This window comes from Lycium ferocissimum, chromosome 9 (assembly GCF_029784015.1).
Source record: "Lycium ferocissimum isolate CSIRO_LF1 chromosome 9, AGI_CSIRO_Lferr_CH_V1, whole genome shotgun sequence".
Taxonomy (NCBI): domain Eukaryota; kingdom Viridiplantae; phylum Streptophyta; class Magnoliopsida; order Solanales; family Solanaceae; genus Lycium; species Lycium ferocissimum.
Window position 1 is genome coordinate 22,092,973 of NC_081350.1, and position 17,740 is coordinate 22,110,712.

A 17,740-nucleotide genomic window follows, 5' to 3' on the forward strand; every position below is an offset into this window, starting at 1 on the left:
ATCACAAGATCACAACAACACAATTAACATAATAAATGAATCAAATTCTTGTTCCTCCCTCACTTAGAACCACACGGCCACACTCCTATCTTCACACCCACTTTACAAACTTCCATATTTCCATACTTTCTACTCATTTCTACATACTACAACATAAACAAAGGCTTTATAACATATAAAAGGGAATGAATCCTTACCTTTTCCTCCAATCTTCTTTACTTGCCCAAGTTGTTAAAACGACGAAACCGGCGGTCTATCTTCCGAAATAACTACGCCACGTTGTAGAGGGACCTTGAATTAGTAGGAATTCAACAAGAAAATAATTTTAGAGGCAAGATTTTGAGGGGTGAATTTCCTATGGCCAAACTCGAAATGGTCCCTTTGGGTGTTCTTGGTTTTTCTTCTTTCTCTTCTTTCTTTGTTTCTTGAAAATTCTATTAGATAATGACCATTTATAATTAATTAGCACATGGAAATATTCATTAAAACCATGGGTTGGGCCTCACTTGGCCGGCCACCCCTTAAACATTGGGCCTAAATTTTCATTTTATTTTTTTGGGCCAACTCGGTTGATCCCGAGTTGGGCCTAGCCCACTGACCTTTCGACCTTAAAACGTTCGTATCTCCTTGTACCGACATCACCTGGGAACCCACGACCTATGGATGGAAAGCTAATTCAAATATCTACAACTTCTATTTCTTGGTATTTTCCCAAATTCCAAACTTATAATACCTTTTTTGCCCCTCAAAGTCAGGTCACCCGAAAACGTTTTCTTAAAAATATTCGTTTGGAGGGCTTCCACTTTGATTTGGCCCAAGGGTACTTCAAGAGTTGTGTTCAAATTTACATATGTGATTCATATGACTTTACAGAGGTTCCAAAAAAAAAAAAAATCATGGTGTGTGGGCCCCACCCCAAGTAGATAATCCGAGGTTCAAAAATACGGGATATAACATCCCTCTCTTTAGAACATTCGTCCTCGAATGTTCAACTAGTCCCGTAGGTCTTATAAGGATCTCGGGGGTTTCCCTTATCACCATAACATGCAGTCCCATCTACTGATTATATTTTTTTTTCCATTTCTCTTCAGCTCCTGAAGTTATCTCCTTCCTGTTATCACTTCGTCACAATATCTTAACGCAAGCCATGTCTTTAGTATCCAACATCCTTGTCTCACGACCGTATCTTGAGTTAGACGTCTCCTCCTTGCCGAGTCTTATTACACTTTTTGTGAAATACATGATTTCTCCCTCTTTCGGTAGCCAATCAATTCCATTTATCTTGCTTAATCATCTTATACCCAATTAGTAACGTTATATGCACATCATCTCGATAACCTAGTCCAACCCATCTTCATTCCTTCCCTTAACGTACCTAATTCATCACCATAGTAGTTCCAAACTCCTCTCGTTTCCTATACTTCCCCTTCGCTATAGACGGCTTTTTCTAGTCCTCCCTTGTGCTTTTCATAAGGCGTAACATTATTAACGAAGAGCCTTATTGACCACATCTCAACCTTTGGTCCTACACAGTCGTATTTTTCCTCAAACACCACTGTAGGTTACTCATTATCGTTCTTTTACCATATTTCTTTGTAAACCTCCACCTCCTAATATCACGTCATTCCAAATCTTCACAATTAAATCCTCGGCACCATCTCCGTTCCTACCCTAATTCTTATCCTTTTTCATGGCTCTTAGAGTCTACTAACTTATCTTGATAGGGAACCTTATCAGTAGACTGAGCACCCGCGTCAACTGCATTGTGGGTTTAATTGTCTCTATTCGGCACTTACATTTCTCGTATCCGCTTCCCCCCTTTAGGGGTGTACTTATCTTACTATCTGATCATTTTTGCCTTACATCCGCATTTTTTTCTCTCGGTCAGATGGAACTTCTTTTTCAATGTTCCGATCCCTCTTACTATTTATCCGCGCACTTCCTTTCTCTTTCCGATATCTCTATGCCAGTACTTCCCAAGTCTACCCTATAGCTGAAACGATATAAAATTACCTTATGATGTTCATGCCTTTTATTTTTCTTTTCACTTGAACTCTGTTGTTCTGTCCGATTAATGCCTCCCGTATACTGTCGCGTTAATTATCGGAATACGTTTACCCGCTAACACAGTCATGCACGGAGTATCACACGCTTTCAGTACACATATATAATTGTTAACATCTCACTCACAAAAGATCCCCTAAACATTACTCAAACTGGCCCTACTCTAGTGCAGTGAGGCACCTTCTTTTCCTTTACCCGATACCATCCGCTCCGGCCTATGCGACCTCCTAGGATTTCCGCCTACTCAGGATATTCTAGATCCCTCTAGACTACTCTAGCTTTCCATTGCTTCTTATGACTAAAGTTGTGAAACTTTCAGAAACTTCCCAGGGGGGGGGGGGTCACCCATCCTAGAATTTCCCTCGCCCCAAGACGCTTAACTTCGGGACTACAACGGAGTACGGTGCTCTAACGTTAGCATAATCGCACTTACCGAATACAGACCTTCGTCACACAATTTGGAGTAAAATAGAGTCTTGACCGATTTCCGGACGCCTCGTGGCACAATTACCATTTTGCCCCTCTCTCGATTTTTCCTATTCACTGCCACCTATGGATATTACCACTTTTCGTCCTAGACTTCCGGGTCCGTAATAACAATAAACACACCTCAATAATCGTTGTTTACAAATACTAGGTTACTAACCCTCAGGTTTCCATCTACCGCTACTACGCAACAATTATATCACAGATACGCACATATAAGAACATAAATTCTAGTGAGGATTCATGTACCTGTAGCCGCATCCGGTGGTGCCTCCTGATCCTGCCTCCTCGTCAAAGCAAATACGCGGTTCGAAGGACCGCTGGAACTCGGGACTCCGCCGCGGCCTCTACCACGGCCCGCTGGTGCCGCATACCCCGCCCGTAAGGCGCATAGCCGCCGAAGAGGACGAACCGCCGACCGACCCGCAGGGCCGGGCCGCACCACCCGAACCATCCCGACGCGGCAATCCCTCATAACATGGCCGTAACGGCCGCATGTAAAGCAAGCGCCCGTGACGCGATGGCACTCCCCTGCGTGGCGCCGCCGCACCGAGGCACTGGGGCATAGATGGCCTCGTCTGGCTGGGACCCCTACTCACCTGTGACCCCGAAGCTCTCGAACTTGGACCGGCTCCCGAATACCCTGTACTGTCAAACCTCCTGCCCGGGAACCGTGGGGGTGCACTCTGTGTTGGCTGGGACGAATACCCCGTACGCTGCTGAGGCTGCCCGCCTCGAAACTCTCGCAATGCCCACCGATCTAGCCCTCTTCGGGCCGGCCCCCGTCGTAGTCTCTCGTCGGCCGACGCCCCCTATGTCGCTCCTCCATACCCCCGGGCATATGCCTGTACTCGTGCAATGTCCATGCCAGACTGAGCAGCCATCGACATACAGCTGTCAATCAAATAATCATCCAGCCCTATAACATACTGATGTACTCTGTCGGCCATATCTGCTACAATATGAGGAGCGTACCTGGCCAAAGAATCGAACTCCAGACTGTACTCCCGGACGCTCCTACCACCCTGCCTCAAATGTATAAACCTGTGAACCCTGGCGCGTCTGGTCTCTGGAGGTAGAAAATGGGCAAGGAAAGCCTCCACAAACTCATCCCATACAGCTGGTGGCGCGCCCTCACCCCGGGAAAGCTCCCACGACTCAAACCAATTGGCTGCTATATCGTGCAGCCGATACGACGCCAGCTCCACTGACTCAGTCTCGGAGGCCCAATAAGTCGCGGCGTACGCCGCATCTCCCTAATAAACTCCCCGAGGGTCCTCCTCTCGGCTTTGACCCGAAAAACTCCGGCGGATTACAAGTCGAAAAATAACGGCCCTCTCACCTGCCACGCCCGTCCGCACGGTCATCCCCTCCGCTCCGTGCCTCGAACCCGCCCTCGCTACCAACCCGGCAAGCACCGAACCGCATCCCTCATAGCTCTATCCTCCGCCCCGGTCGAGGAGCCGAGGCTCCGGGACTCGAATCTCGGGGGCGGGCGGTGGGGGCCTCTCCGTCCGGCACTCGCCGCCGCTCTATGCCCTCCTCGACGGTGATGGGTGCGGAGAACCGCCGACCGGGGCACAATATCCCGCCAGCCGAGCATGGGCCCCCGGTCACTCTCCGGCCCCGACTAGGCTCTCCCGTTGTGGCAGCGTACTTGCCCTTTGGGCGTACCGTCGCCTTTCTCGGTGGCATCGCCGAAAACATAACATTCGTAGAGGGAGTCATCCCGATAATACCGCTCTATCGCACGATCTAAGATCGAAGGAAAGGTAACATCCTAAATGTCCCGTAGCCTCCAGTTTATAGATGTGGTGCACAACACACCGATAAACAGGACTCTACTAGACACGGCCTGTAGACACTCCGAGGACTAACCGCTCTGATACCACTTTTGTCACGACCCAACCCCGTAGGCCGTGACTAGCGCCCGAACTGGGCACCCGTACGTACCAAAAGCCGAAAATAGTAACTCAGATATTTAGAAAAAAATTTGGGCAGAGTTTCCTCTGTTTTTCTTACTAACCAAAATTTACCTGCACACAGAAAATACCAATAAAGGCCACACAGGGCCAACATAGCCACATACATATATATAAGCGAGCCGACAAGGCTGCCGCGGTGAATAAACCGCCCCAAACATACAATACGTGCATATAGCTATACAGACATAGCCACACCCTACGTACATGTCTACGTACCTCTACACAGAAAGTAACAAAATCATATGACGGGACGGGCCCCGCCGTACCCCGAACAAATATACACAAAATGTAACAAAGGTTGTACCAAAACGGGCTCGGACAAGGGAGCTCTTCAAGATAGCCGGACAGAACCCTAAGCCGGCGGCTCACTCAAACGTGTATCAGCACACACCGCGCGTACATGAAACGCATTTCGAAGAAAGGGGGTCGCACGAAATATGTACCGAGTATGTAAAGCAAAGATAAACACAATAACCGAATCATACGGAAACAAAGAGGTCAAATAGGTAATACGATCCGGATCTCATAAAACTTACCTTGAACGTAACTCATGCTTTTCAAAATCATTAATGGACTGAGTATCATAATCAAAGAAATCATCATGAACATATGTATACATAACATGCCCCGGCCCACAAATGAGGGGCGCGGTAAGTAAAATCATCATGTATATGCATATAACGTGCCCCGGCCCTCTAGTGAGGGACGCGGTGAAAGGAATCATCATATGCCATCCTGGCCACCTCCCCGTCATCACATCATCATCATATGTATATATATATATATATAACATGCCCCGGCCCTCTAGTGAGGGACGCGGTGAACAATGCAGTGGAATTGCACGAATACATGCCCTGGCCCGGGACGCAGTGAAAGATGTCATAACAGCTCGCACGAGCGGAGTAGTGAGAAAACCATATGCAAAATAAAATATAGCACATTTACAGAGAGACTCAAAGTAACATAATTCAGATGACCAACCATATGACAGAAGTGGGTAGTAACCATAGTGTATGCATTTCGGATATCACAATAGCATATGTCAAAATAAGCTTTTTGTAATCATTTTCATGTTTCAAACTACATTATGGGACTTATCAAAATAATTCAAACGAATGTCATATAGTAGTTAGGAGGGTAGCCAAGAGTTTCCTTTGAATTCTACTCAAAATAAGTCAACGGAACAAAAACCCGGGGATGGTGGGCCCACCTCGGGTCAAATGAGGTGGCGTACATAATTTACGTATGTTTTACTTCATTATAACACTTATGAGGGTTTTAAAGTAATCGGGTCCTATTCGTGCAAGTTCTAGACACTTAGGCACTTTTTCTAACTATTCATAACATATTCAATTCAATTCTACTGAATGAAAGGGGCAAATTCGAACGTAGATTCCGAGGAGTAGAGTCGTCCCCAAGGCTCGTATCAAAGCCTATCATACCTAGGACATGCCAAGAAAAGAATAGGTAAGCTTTACATACCTTATTCGCTCCTTACGCTTCTTCAAATTCAAATCCCGTTTCGTCCAAAATCTACAATGGGTCACATTTACCAAATATTAATCATAAGGCTTACAATTCCAAATCTTAACCAATACTTAGCTACGGAAATTTGGGCAGCATTTCCCCTATAAATGCGCCATCCCCGAGAATACAACTCGGCTCAGAATATCAACACAACACCCATAACAATATCAAAAGCATCAACAATTACTACGAAACACATTCCAACATAAATAGTCTTCCTTTCTTCATAATGTCACAACTTCTACTCCAACTTCATACTTCTAAACTATTATCAACATTTTCATATTCATGCACTAACTTGAAACCATTCAAATGCAATTTGGAAGCATTTCACATTATTTTACAAAATATACAAAAATTCCATCAAACCATAATCTACCCAAAACCTCCAACCTTCAACATAAACATTCATAACACATTTTTATCTTCCAATTTCACTTACAAGAATCACCATTTGCATCTTACAACTTCATTTCCTCAATTACACAATTTATAATAAAATCACATACTTTCCGACAACAACTCAACAACAAATTTTTCATACTAACTTGAACTATTACTCTTTCATTTACATCACAAGATCACAACAACACAATTAACATAATAAATGAATCAAATTCTTGTTCCTCCCTCACTTAGAACCACACGGCCACACTCCTATCTTCACACCCACTTTACAAACTTCCATATTTCCATACTTTCTACTCATTTCTACATACTACAACATAAACAAAGGCTTTATAACATATAAAAGGGAATGAATCCTTACCTTTTCCTCCAATCTTCTTTACTTGCCCAAGTTGTTAAAACGACGAAACCGGCGGTCTATCTTCCGAAATAACTACGCCACGTTGTAGAGGGACCTTGAATTAGTAGGAATTCAACAAGAAAATAATTTTAGAGGCAAGATTTTGAGGGGTGAATTTCCTATGGCCAAACCCGAAATGGTCCCTTTGGGTGTTCTTGGTTTTTCTTCTTTCTTTGTTTCTTGAAAATTCTATTAGATAATGACCATTTATAATTAATTAGCACATGGAAATATTCATTAAAACCATGGGTTGGGCCTCACTTGGCCGGCCACCCCTTAAACATTGGGCCTAAATTTTCATTTTATTTTTTTGGGCCAACTCGGTTGATCCCGAGTTGGGCCTAGCCCACTGACCTTTCGACCTTAAAACGTTCGTATCTCCTTGTACCGACATCACCTGGGAACCCACGACCTATGGATGGAAAGCTAATTGAATTATATACAACTTCTATTTCTTGGTATTTCCAAAATTTCAAACTTATAATACCGTTTTTGCCCCTCAAAGTCAGGTCACCCGAAAACATTTTCTTAAAAATATTCGTTTGGAGGGCTTCCACTTTGATTTGGCCCAAGGGTACTTCATGAGTTGTGTTCAACTTTACATATGTGATTCATATGACTTTACAGAGGTTCCAAAAAAAAAAATCTCGGTGTGTGGGCCCCACCCCAGTAGATAATCCGAGGTTCAAAAATACGGGATATAACAACGGAGATGTACGGAGATATGAACCTTCCGAAGTATGATGAGTCAGGCACCCGAGACAGAGGGCGACCACGTTCCGTCCGTCGGGTCCCATTATGGACCGCATATGATATGTGTTTTTGACATGCATGATTTATGTTCAGAAGTAAGCATTCTGACATTCTGATTATTTATATTTGAAGCATCTTGACATTCTGATCATTACACATATTTCTGTATTTAGTATGCATGATTTGTACTTCAGATGCAAGCATGTTGGCATTCTGGTTATTATGTTCACTTTCTCGTACTCCTTACTTTGGCCATGATCCTGCTTCACCGTACTCTTGCTTTGCATATTCAAGACATCTTTCGTATCGACCCCTTTCTTCGGGGGGGCCGCGTTTCATGCCGCGCAGTACATACGTATGAGCCGAGGACATTAGTGTAGCGTATGTTCCGCCTGATTGGCGAGCTTCATTTCTTCCCTGAGTGTTGCCGAGTCGAGCATATGTGTGATATGGTATCCGGAGTTATGTTAGAGACTTTGCAAGTATGTTGTCGTGTATATAAGATGTCGCTTTTGTAAGCGGCTATGTAAGACGATGTATTGTTATGCATTGTGCTACAAACTTCATATGTTACGTATTTTATTTGATTTCGAGAAAAGACGCAGAAACGTGTTGTTCTTTGAAAAGTTTTCATTATGCATGTATGTCATGATTTAAGGGCATGATTATGAGTATGGGTTCGCTCGGCCCCAAGTAATGGTGCCCATCACACCTCTGCCGGAAATTAGGTGTGACAAATTGGATCGCAGCACTTCGTCCTAGGGGTTGTTCGCAGGTCGGCCAAGAGAGTCCCGTTTATGGTGTGAAGCGCGCCACATTTATAACAGAGGCTACGGGGCATCTAGGATGGTTACTCTTCTTTTGCCTCTTAGATGGACACATTGCCAAGTCATGTGAGATTTCCGATACTAACCTTTGATCTCAAGAAAGAGAAGCGGCATCGACAAGAGAGTATTAGCGATATTGGAAGTTATAAAGCACGCAGTAAGCAAAGGTATGAAAGATATATGTTGGGAAAGATACCGAGGTACGATCGAAATGTAAAGTTGAAGATCTCAACAAGAAAGTAACAAAGTGAGGAGGAGCGACACACGAGGTAAGTTTATCATCTTCGTATCGTCGTTGACATTGGGAGCTCCGCGTGGCATCTAGGATATGTATATGCATATGTGTTGGCCCCTTCTGGGTGTCACACCCCGACCTTACTTAGATGGGCACCCGACCCCACATCCGAGCCGAGCGAACTTACGACTCTTATTACGCACATAAATTTTTTTTCAAATAAAGATAAAAATGTAAAATATAACTTTCGCAAATAATTCTTTTCGTTGCTTCCAAATTACATAAACTCGTAGTCAAACAACTAACACCTTTGATGGGGCCGCTTACAACCGACAACCAACACCCACGACACCGTCTCCGCAAAGTCTCTAACAATGGCATCCGTAAATCATAATCGTACAAACTCACTCGGCAAAGACTCCGGGAAACGGACTTGCCATCTCCGTCACTGAACATCTTCTATAATGTTCAAAATTTATCCGGGGAGTACTCGCGATGAGCATGAAAGCGAAAAGGGGTACGGGAAAAACCGAGTATGCAAGGCATGCAAAAGACAAAGAAACAACGTCAACCGATTTAACTACGCATACACTACTCAAACTGTACACTTACCTTTCGACACAAACCATGCATACCGTCTCATAAGCCGAAAAGACAGAAAGTATACGAGGGGTCCAAAGTACCGAAATACTTATTTACAATCATAGATCGCATGTATCAAACTTTTACGGATCGTACGTAAGATTTGATAATGTCTCATATCGGACGGAATTCGTAATCAGACCAGATGTACAGAAGTGTACCGGACAGATTCATAATCAGAGTCAGACATACCAAAATCATGATCAGAGTCAGAGGTACAGAAAATGCATGTCAAAATCATAGATCACATATGCTGATAACGTGTCCCGGCCCTCTGATGAGGGGCTCGGTGAATAGGATCATGTATTGCAGACTCATATGTCATGTATGCAAATAACGTGTCCCGGCCCTTTGTTAAGGGACTCGGTAATGCAGAATCATGCAGACCAGAATCCTGTACCAAATATACATAACGTGTCCCGGCCCTCTACTGCGGGTCTCGGTGGATAATATCAAATGCCAGAACCCCGCCGCCATCCCCGTATCATCACAAACATACACAAATAACGTGTCCCCCGCAAGTACGAGGACTCGGTGAACAATGAAATGCGCACGAGAACATGTCTGCCCGGGACTGAATCAGAATCATACCGTAGAGTACGCACGAGAACATAACATGACACCGAGACTCGTGAAGATACATTGAGCCTTAGTAGTGAGAAACCATATGCACAAAAATCCGGACTCGATGAATACGTACACTTACGTACATTAAGGATTCGTAACAAATTTCGGGTTCTTTCAAGTTAGTATAAAAAGTTATGAGCATTTTGGAGAAACCTCTTCGGACTTTTAAGCGATCCAAGATCGTACGTGAAGAACATTAAGACTTGTAGAGACACCCGCATCGGAATACTCGGGTCATGGACTCATACCCAAATACTTGAGAATATTCACATCGGAGTTATCACGGATTGCTTGTACCGAATACTTAAATCGAGAATACTTATGTTAGGACATATATCGAATATTTAGACGGAATGCTTATGTCGAATATTCAAATCAAATCATTCGTAAGCGTTTATATAATAGTCGACCGAATACTCATATCCGAGTTACCGAATATTTATAACAAAGAACATTAGTCAAAAGTTTTTGTTAAGAATTGTACGGAAATAAGACAAATAAAGCAATACACAGGTCTCGGGTGTTGTGGGCCCACCTCGGATCAAATCAGGTAACGAACCTAAAAATGTGGTCATTATGTCTCATTACATTAACCTCGAAGATTTCAAGTCATTCCGGTTCCATTTTCAAGAGTTACGAACATATGAACATTTATTTACAACAAGCCATAACTCATTTAACTCAATTAGCGAATAGTAACCAAATTCAAACTCGAATTTCTAGAATTAGAGTGGCCCGAGGCACACGTTCAAGCCTATGACGTCTAAGACATGACGAGGAAGGGGAAAGCCTTACATACCTTTTCCGCCTCTTACATTTGCTCAAATCCGGCCCAAGTTCGCCAAAACGCAATTTGGTCGCATTTACCGCTTACTATTATGAGGCTTTAAAATTCCAATGTGTTCTTGTACGCGAAAGCGCATTTCCCCTATACATATAGCGTCCCGAGAATATGGCTCGGCCCAAAACACAACACCAACAACCATTTCAACAACCAACCCAACAACAATACCAATAACATCAACGATCGAATTGGAACGCATTCTAACATAAAGGTCTTCTTCTACATAACATATCAACTTCTATTCCAACTTCATTTTTAATTCAATACTAACATTCTCATATTCATCCACTAATCAAGATCACTTCAATACAATTCGGAAACATTTCATATCATTTTACAAAATATTCACCAAATATACAAAATATACAAGTTTTCCACCAAAATCATAATTCATCCGAAACTTCTAATCTTCAACATACATATTCATAACATGTTTCCATCTTCCAATTCCATCAACAATCATCATAATTTGTATCTTAACAATTCATTTCCAAAATTATACAAATTTCCCATAACTTCACTAATTTTCCTACAACAACTTTACAACAAATTCTCAAGCCAACAAGAATCATTAATATTTACATCACAAAACTATAACAACACAACTAATACATTAAATAAAATGAATTCATCTCCTTCCAATTTTCCATGCCACACGGCCACATACACATAGCACACCACACGGCTTGCACACACCACACAATATCTCTATGATTTTCATTGAGTTCTACATACTACAACATATATAACTCTTCCATAACACATAAAAGAATGCGGAATTCTTACCTTTTCTTCAACTTCCCACTTACCACAAAAATGATTTTCTTGCTCAAATAACTATACCATATTGAAGAGAGTCTTGAACATGATAAGAATTCAAGAAGAGAGGAATTTTGGATCAAAATTGGATGGCTTGAATTTTTTTCCCTTTCCTTTTCTCTTCTCTTTCTCTTAATTTGTTTTCTCTCTTTTTTTTGCTGAATTTTCTGGAAAGTTTTGGGAATTTTTTTGAAAAAATAAGGTTAATGTCCCTTTTAAAAACTGCCAACGTCGATTCTTGTCGTAGCTACAGTACTGTAGCAGTACTGTAGGATCACTGTAGCGTACTGTAGCGTGCAGCGGGATTCCGTTCCTGCGTCGATAGTTCAGTTTGTACATCTATAATTCTCTACTCCGATGTCCTATCAATGAACGGTTTGTTGCATTACAAACTAGACTCGACGAACTTCATTTAGGCTTTCGAAACACCTTAAAACTCCACATATACTATGAGATATACTCCATAGTTGACTTAAAAATTAAAGCATTTTCCCAAATTGTCGTCGAACTTATTTTCTTCAATTTACTCGATCTCGAAATATTCCAACGCCTAAAAATGCGGGATATATGATTGGTAATAAGTGTTTGAGATAGTAAGAAATATAGAGGAAACTTTGTCAAAATTTTTCCAGAAATAAAAGGAGAATGAGGTATGGGTTGTAATACGACTTGAAAAGTCGTGCCAATAGCAACGATAAGATTTGACTAGGCTACGAGTATGGCCGACACCGAGAAAGAAGCTAGCTACTTGAATTCGAGGGTAATACTAATTAGAAGGTCGATATCGACATGATAAAAAAGGAATTTGGAGAGAGCTTGAAATACTAAGAGGTGATTCATAAATCTTGATGGAGTGTTATTTAAATCCGACTGAATTGATAAGCAGGGATGAATTATGACAAGCTTATAGTTAAAATAAGTAATAGTACGATTAAGACAAGAGTACAAAGGAAAAGAATTGTGATGGATATGAATGTATGGATAAGACAACTTGTGAGATATTAAGGATAAAGTGGATCCCAGAGGAAAAGGTAAGAGGGTTAAGTGCTACATTACGGGGGATCGATCACGAATAAGGTGTAATGTGGATATAATACGGATTGTCATGGAAATAAGTAAAGTCGAGTGAGGAAGTGGCCAACGTTATGATGTAACCTATGTAGCTAGAATATAAAGGTAAGTATGGAACGGAAAAGCGAGCTTGTCACGACCCGACTACATATACCCGAGCGACCACCGAGCACCCCTCATTCTGCGCGCCTTTGTCTTTATTCATTTCTCTTGTCGTAAAAATGACTTTCATATAGAACATGTTTACTTATATAACGTAGGCCCTTTGGGCTGTCAATAATAACAATAATAGACATAGGCTTTCATTTATATAGTGACTATGGGACCATACTACCCACACATACGTATCTACGAGCCTCTCGAAATACTAGACATATGGGCGGGACAGGACCCCGCCATGTATAATCCATGTACACAAAATCATGTCTCAAAATAACGAATAAAGGAGGGCTTCCGTATCTCTATATGCTATACTTGCGGATCTGCACCGTATTCTTGTCTACACATGGGCATCGTCAAAAGAAAGGGGACGTCGATACGAATATTGTACAGTATATAAAGCATACATGGGCATAACGGTGATATATGAAATAACATAATGTGGGAGACATTAACATTCTCTTCATAGTACTTACGCCTTCCGTAGGGACGTTCCATGTTCTATTTCGTGCTCGTGTACATACATTCATATTTTTTACTTACTTACCTTTCATGTCTATTCACTTTGTCATACCATCTCGTATCACGTACTTTGTATATACATAGCCCCTTACTCGGCACTTACATGGTATTAGCATATCGTACTCTATTCGTCATATATACATAGCATACTCGTGCTCGTAAAGATGTCATATACTTATCTCATTCGTACTCACATGAATGTGATGCATATGGTATAATCATACAAGTAACGTAATCATACTTATATAGATATCATACGTGAAGCATCATCGTGCTCATATAAGCATCATACATATAACATAATCGCATTCATAACGGTACCATACATGTAGCATACTCGTGTTCATATAGGGTACCATCCGTACATGTATTCATATAGATTAGTATCATTCGTACTTGTCCCCTTCGCTCGATGGGATCGCTAGCATACGTACCGGCCCTCTTGGCTCGATGGCATTCGGTATACGTGCTCGCCCTCTTGGGCTCGATAGGCGTAGGATTATACGTACTCGGCCCTCATGGGCTCGATGGGCTTAGCAGCATACGTACTCGGCCCTCATGGGCTCGATAGACTTGATGGCATTCGTACTCGGCCCTCTTGGGCTCGATGGGCTTAATGGTACACGTACTCGGCCCTCTCGGGCTCGATACATACATATATACATATACATCACATGGGGGTATCGTGCCCTTAACATAGCTAGTCATCATCATAACACATGCATAAACTTATCATCATGTCGCATTTATTTATACGCATTTTATCATTATCCGTATTTGGCCTCATAGGCTCGACAGCATATCGTATTCGGCCACGAGGGCTCGACCACATCACATATATCTCATATCGTACATGCTTCATAGGCTCATTACTATCACTCGTTTCATAGTCATGTTGTAGCTTTGTTTTACTCTAGCGTCATCATATGCTTATCATAATTCATCATATCATATGTATATAACTGTAATAACTGCCCGACCATGTGGGTACGGTGTAATATCATCATATGCTCATTACATCATGCTTATCATAACTTATCATGGTATGCTTGACATCATATACTTATCACAATACATGCATAGGGACTCTTAGTTATTCATACTTTATCGAGGTGACGTAAGGTCGTGGACCGATGTCATTATGAGCATTCTTACGTATTCGCCTCACCTTGAAGGAACAAGCATAAGGTGAGTGTGCACAATGATCAATATCATTAAATTACATAAATGTCATCATTAGCTTCTTAGGAGGAATCATATCATAGACTATAGCATTTCTAGACTTTAGCTTGCTATCATCATTTTCGTATTCATCTTATATTTCTTATCTCGTATAGCTATTCATGAGAGAGGACTCTTAACTTTCTTGGAGATGGAACATTTATAGGAGAGGAGGAAATATGGATTCATGCCTTAGAAGGAAAGTATTAGCCTTACATACCTTTGTCGTTTAGCTTATTCTATCGCTCGCTCGTTCTCCTTTAATGCTCTCGTTCACCTTCAATGGAATTCGTATCAACATTAGCTATATAAACCCATGAAAACGTACTTACTAGGGCTATAGGAATTTGGGCAGTATTCCCTTTGTTTATACTACTTTCCGCCATTTTCCATATTAACTCCCAACATTCATAATAATCATCATGATACTACTAACAACAACTGTCATTCATTCATATGATTCGTATTTAATAATTCACTTCAAATTCCCATAATCATGACTAAAAATCCATCGTCGTATTCTTTCGTATCCAATGCTTATTTCATGTTCTAAATGTCATTTATAATGCATTCACACCACAACACAACCACAATCACAACTTGATTCAAACTATCTCTCAAAACGTCACTATTCATCATTCACGACCCATTTGTTGTACTCTTCTACAATCTATACCCCGTACATTTATACGACGAATTATCCTCAAGCAAATCGACTCGAGTTAAAGGCGGAATTATTTTCGGATGTGAAATAAGAGCTTTTAATTTTCAACTTTGATTATCACAAAAATTGCTTATAAATTTTATTTAGTATAGAAATATTAATATTGGAGATTAGGAATTAATAAATTGTGATTAGATTATTAAGTAGGGATTAGTAATTAAGTAAGTTAATTATCGGAAGTGGGTCCCACGACACGTGGCGAGATTTGGTTGGCCTTGAATAAAGATGGACACATGTCATGAAAATTGACACATGTCCACTTTGTAAAGATTATACATGAGCATAAGTGGATGACTAAGTCATCACTTACACTACAATTAATCTTGCAAATTAGGTTTTAGAGAGAGGGGCTCTCAAGCCTAGAGGGAGAGAGGAGTTCGGGTACTGTTCACGGCGAACTGTTCACGGCGGCGCTACTGTTCACGACGGCGAACTGTTCACTGCGCTACTATTCACGTCACTATTCACGGCGTTACTATTAAGGTAAGGTTTAATATTTTCCTACATGTTTTAGAAGATGATTAGTCTTTGTATGAATTGGTGGATGTGGAAGAAATTGCAAGAGTTGTGTATGTTAATATGGAAGTGGAGTTTGAGCCGTATGGGGCCAATTTAAACTAGCTATGGTAAATTTAGTTTAATTAGTAGTATGGTTGTTATTATCATGGATTATATGGCGAAAGGATTAGAAAGTTAAAGTTGAAATTTTGTTGATATGAATATGTTGTTGTTTTCGTTGAGTTGAAGGAATTGAAGATATGATTATATCCATATGTTGTTGTTGGTATTTCTATGTCAACAGGAGGGCGATTGAAAATTTGGGATAGGCGAATGTATAGGGGAAGTCTTTTGCCGGATTTTCGCTAGATTTTTAGATAATAGAAAGCCCTAAACGAGGAAATATAAACTAAACTATAGGTTCAATAAGAAATGGGTTATAGAATTGTGGACTGGAAATATAGTTACTAACGATAACGTTACTTTTATATAAATAGGCTAAAAGGGCGACGAGGCGAAAAGGATTCACGAATAGTCGCTGACAGGTATGTAGAGCCTACCTTTCCTTCTTTTGGCATGACCTTTATGAAATGAACAAATAACGTATATGTATGATTCTAAGGAAAATTTTATTCTTAGCGCCACTAGGATGGCCGATGTCTTTGATTTCCATAAATACTCCATGTGGTTTGATATGTATATACATGACGTTCAAAGATTTTAGTTGGTATATTTCCGAATGTTGTTCGAAAGAAAATCGATATGGCTAAAGTCTTTGATGAATATTTTGATACGTAAATATGATCTTAAAGTCCCTATTTGATTTGGTCCATATCATTATTCGGAAGTTTCCTAATATGAATGATACTTGAATTTCGAAATATGGCTTATGAAATGTTTTTAGGTTCCGTACTTCAACGACTCGTAACTTTCGTAGACTAACTCGGATTTACTTGAAACGTGTTTGTGATTTACTAATGATTTCAAGAAAACTAGTTTTGTACTAAAGGAAACATAAAGTCGATTTTCAAAACCACTCCGAAGGGAGTGCGAGATTTTATTATTTAGACTTCCAAACCACTCCGAAGGGGTGCGAGATTTTCGAGCCTAAGCTATTAGGTGATTTCATGACGTGACTAAGTGTGCTATATAATATATGGCCTCAGCTTATACCTGAGTGTGCTATGGCCTCAGCTTATGCTGAGTGTGCTATGGCCTCGTTTATGTATGAGTGTGCTAGGTGACACATGGCCTTAGTTTATGTTATGGATTTTCTTTAAAAGAGATTTCCATACATTTGCATATTTGCATTCATGCCCGAAGGGGCCATTATTGATATAGAGCCGGAAGCGGCTGCCCGAAGGGGCCATCATTAATTTGCCGGAAGCGGCACGTGTGTTGCATTGCATTATTCATTTAAAGGAGGTGTGTTAGATTACATTATTTATTTTGAAAATGTTAGTTAGATTGTAATTATTTACTTGAAGCCTGCTTGAGATTTTGTGTACATATTTACATTTCTTCCAGCGAAGGCTGCAGGTATTGGGTTGGTTATGATTCCTTCTTTCCTAAATTATGCGATGGTTATCATTTATTCCCGCTTTACATATTCAGTACATATTCCGTACTGACCCCCTTTCTTCGGGGGCTGCGTTTCATGCCCGCAGGTCCAGGGACGCGACTCGGCGATCCAGCTACTTAGGGGGATTCAGCACTAGGAGTCGGACAGCTCCACTTGTTCGGAGGCTGTTCCTATTTTGGTATAATTTTGTGTATATATTTTGCAGTCATACTTTTTAGTAGTCTGCGAACAGCGTGGGTGTTATGGGTACTGTTTAGTTATGTCAGTCACTACATTGTTGTACAAAAGTAGTGGTAGCCTCTTCGGCCCGCCTTGTCCTATTTCATGTATATATTTATGTATGTGT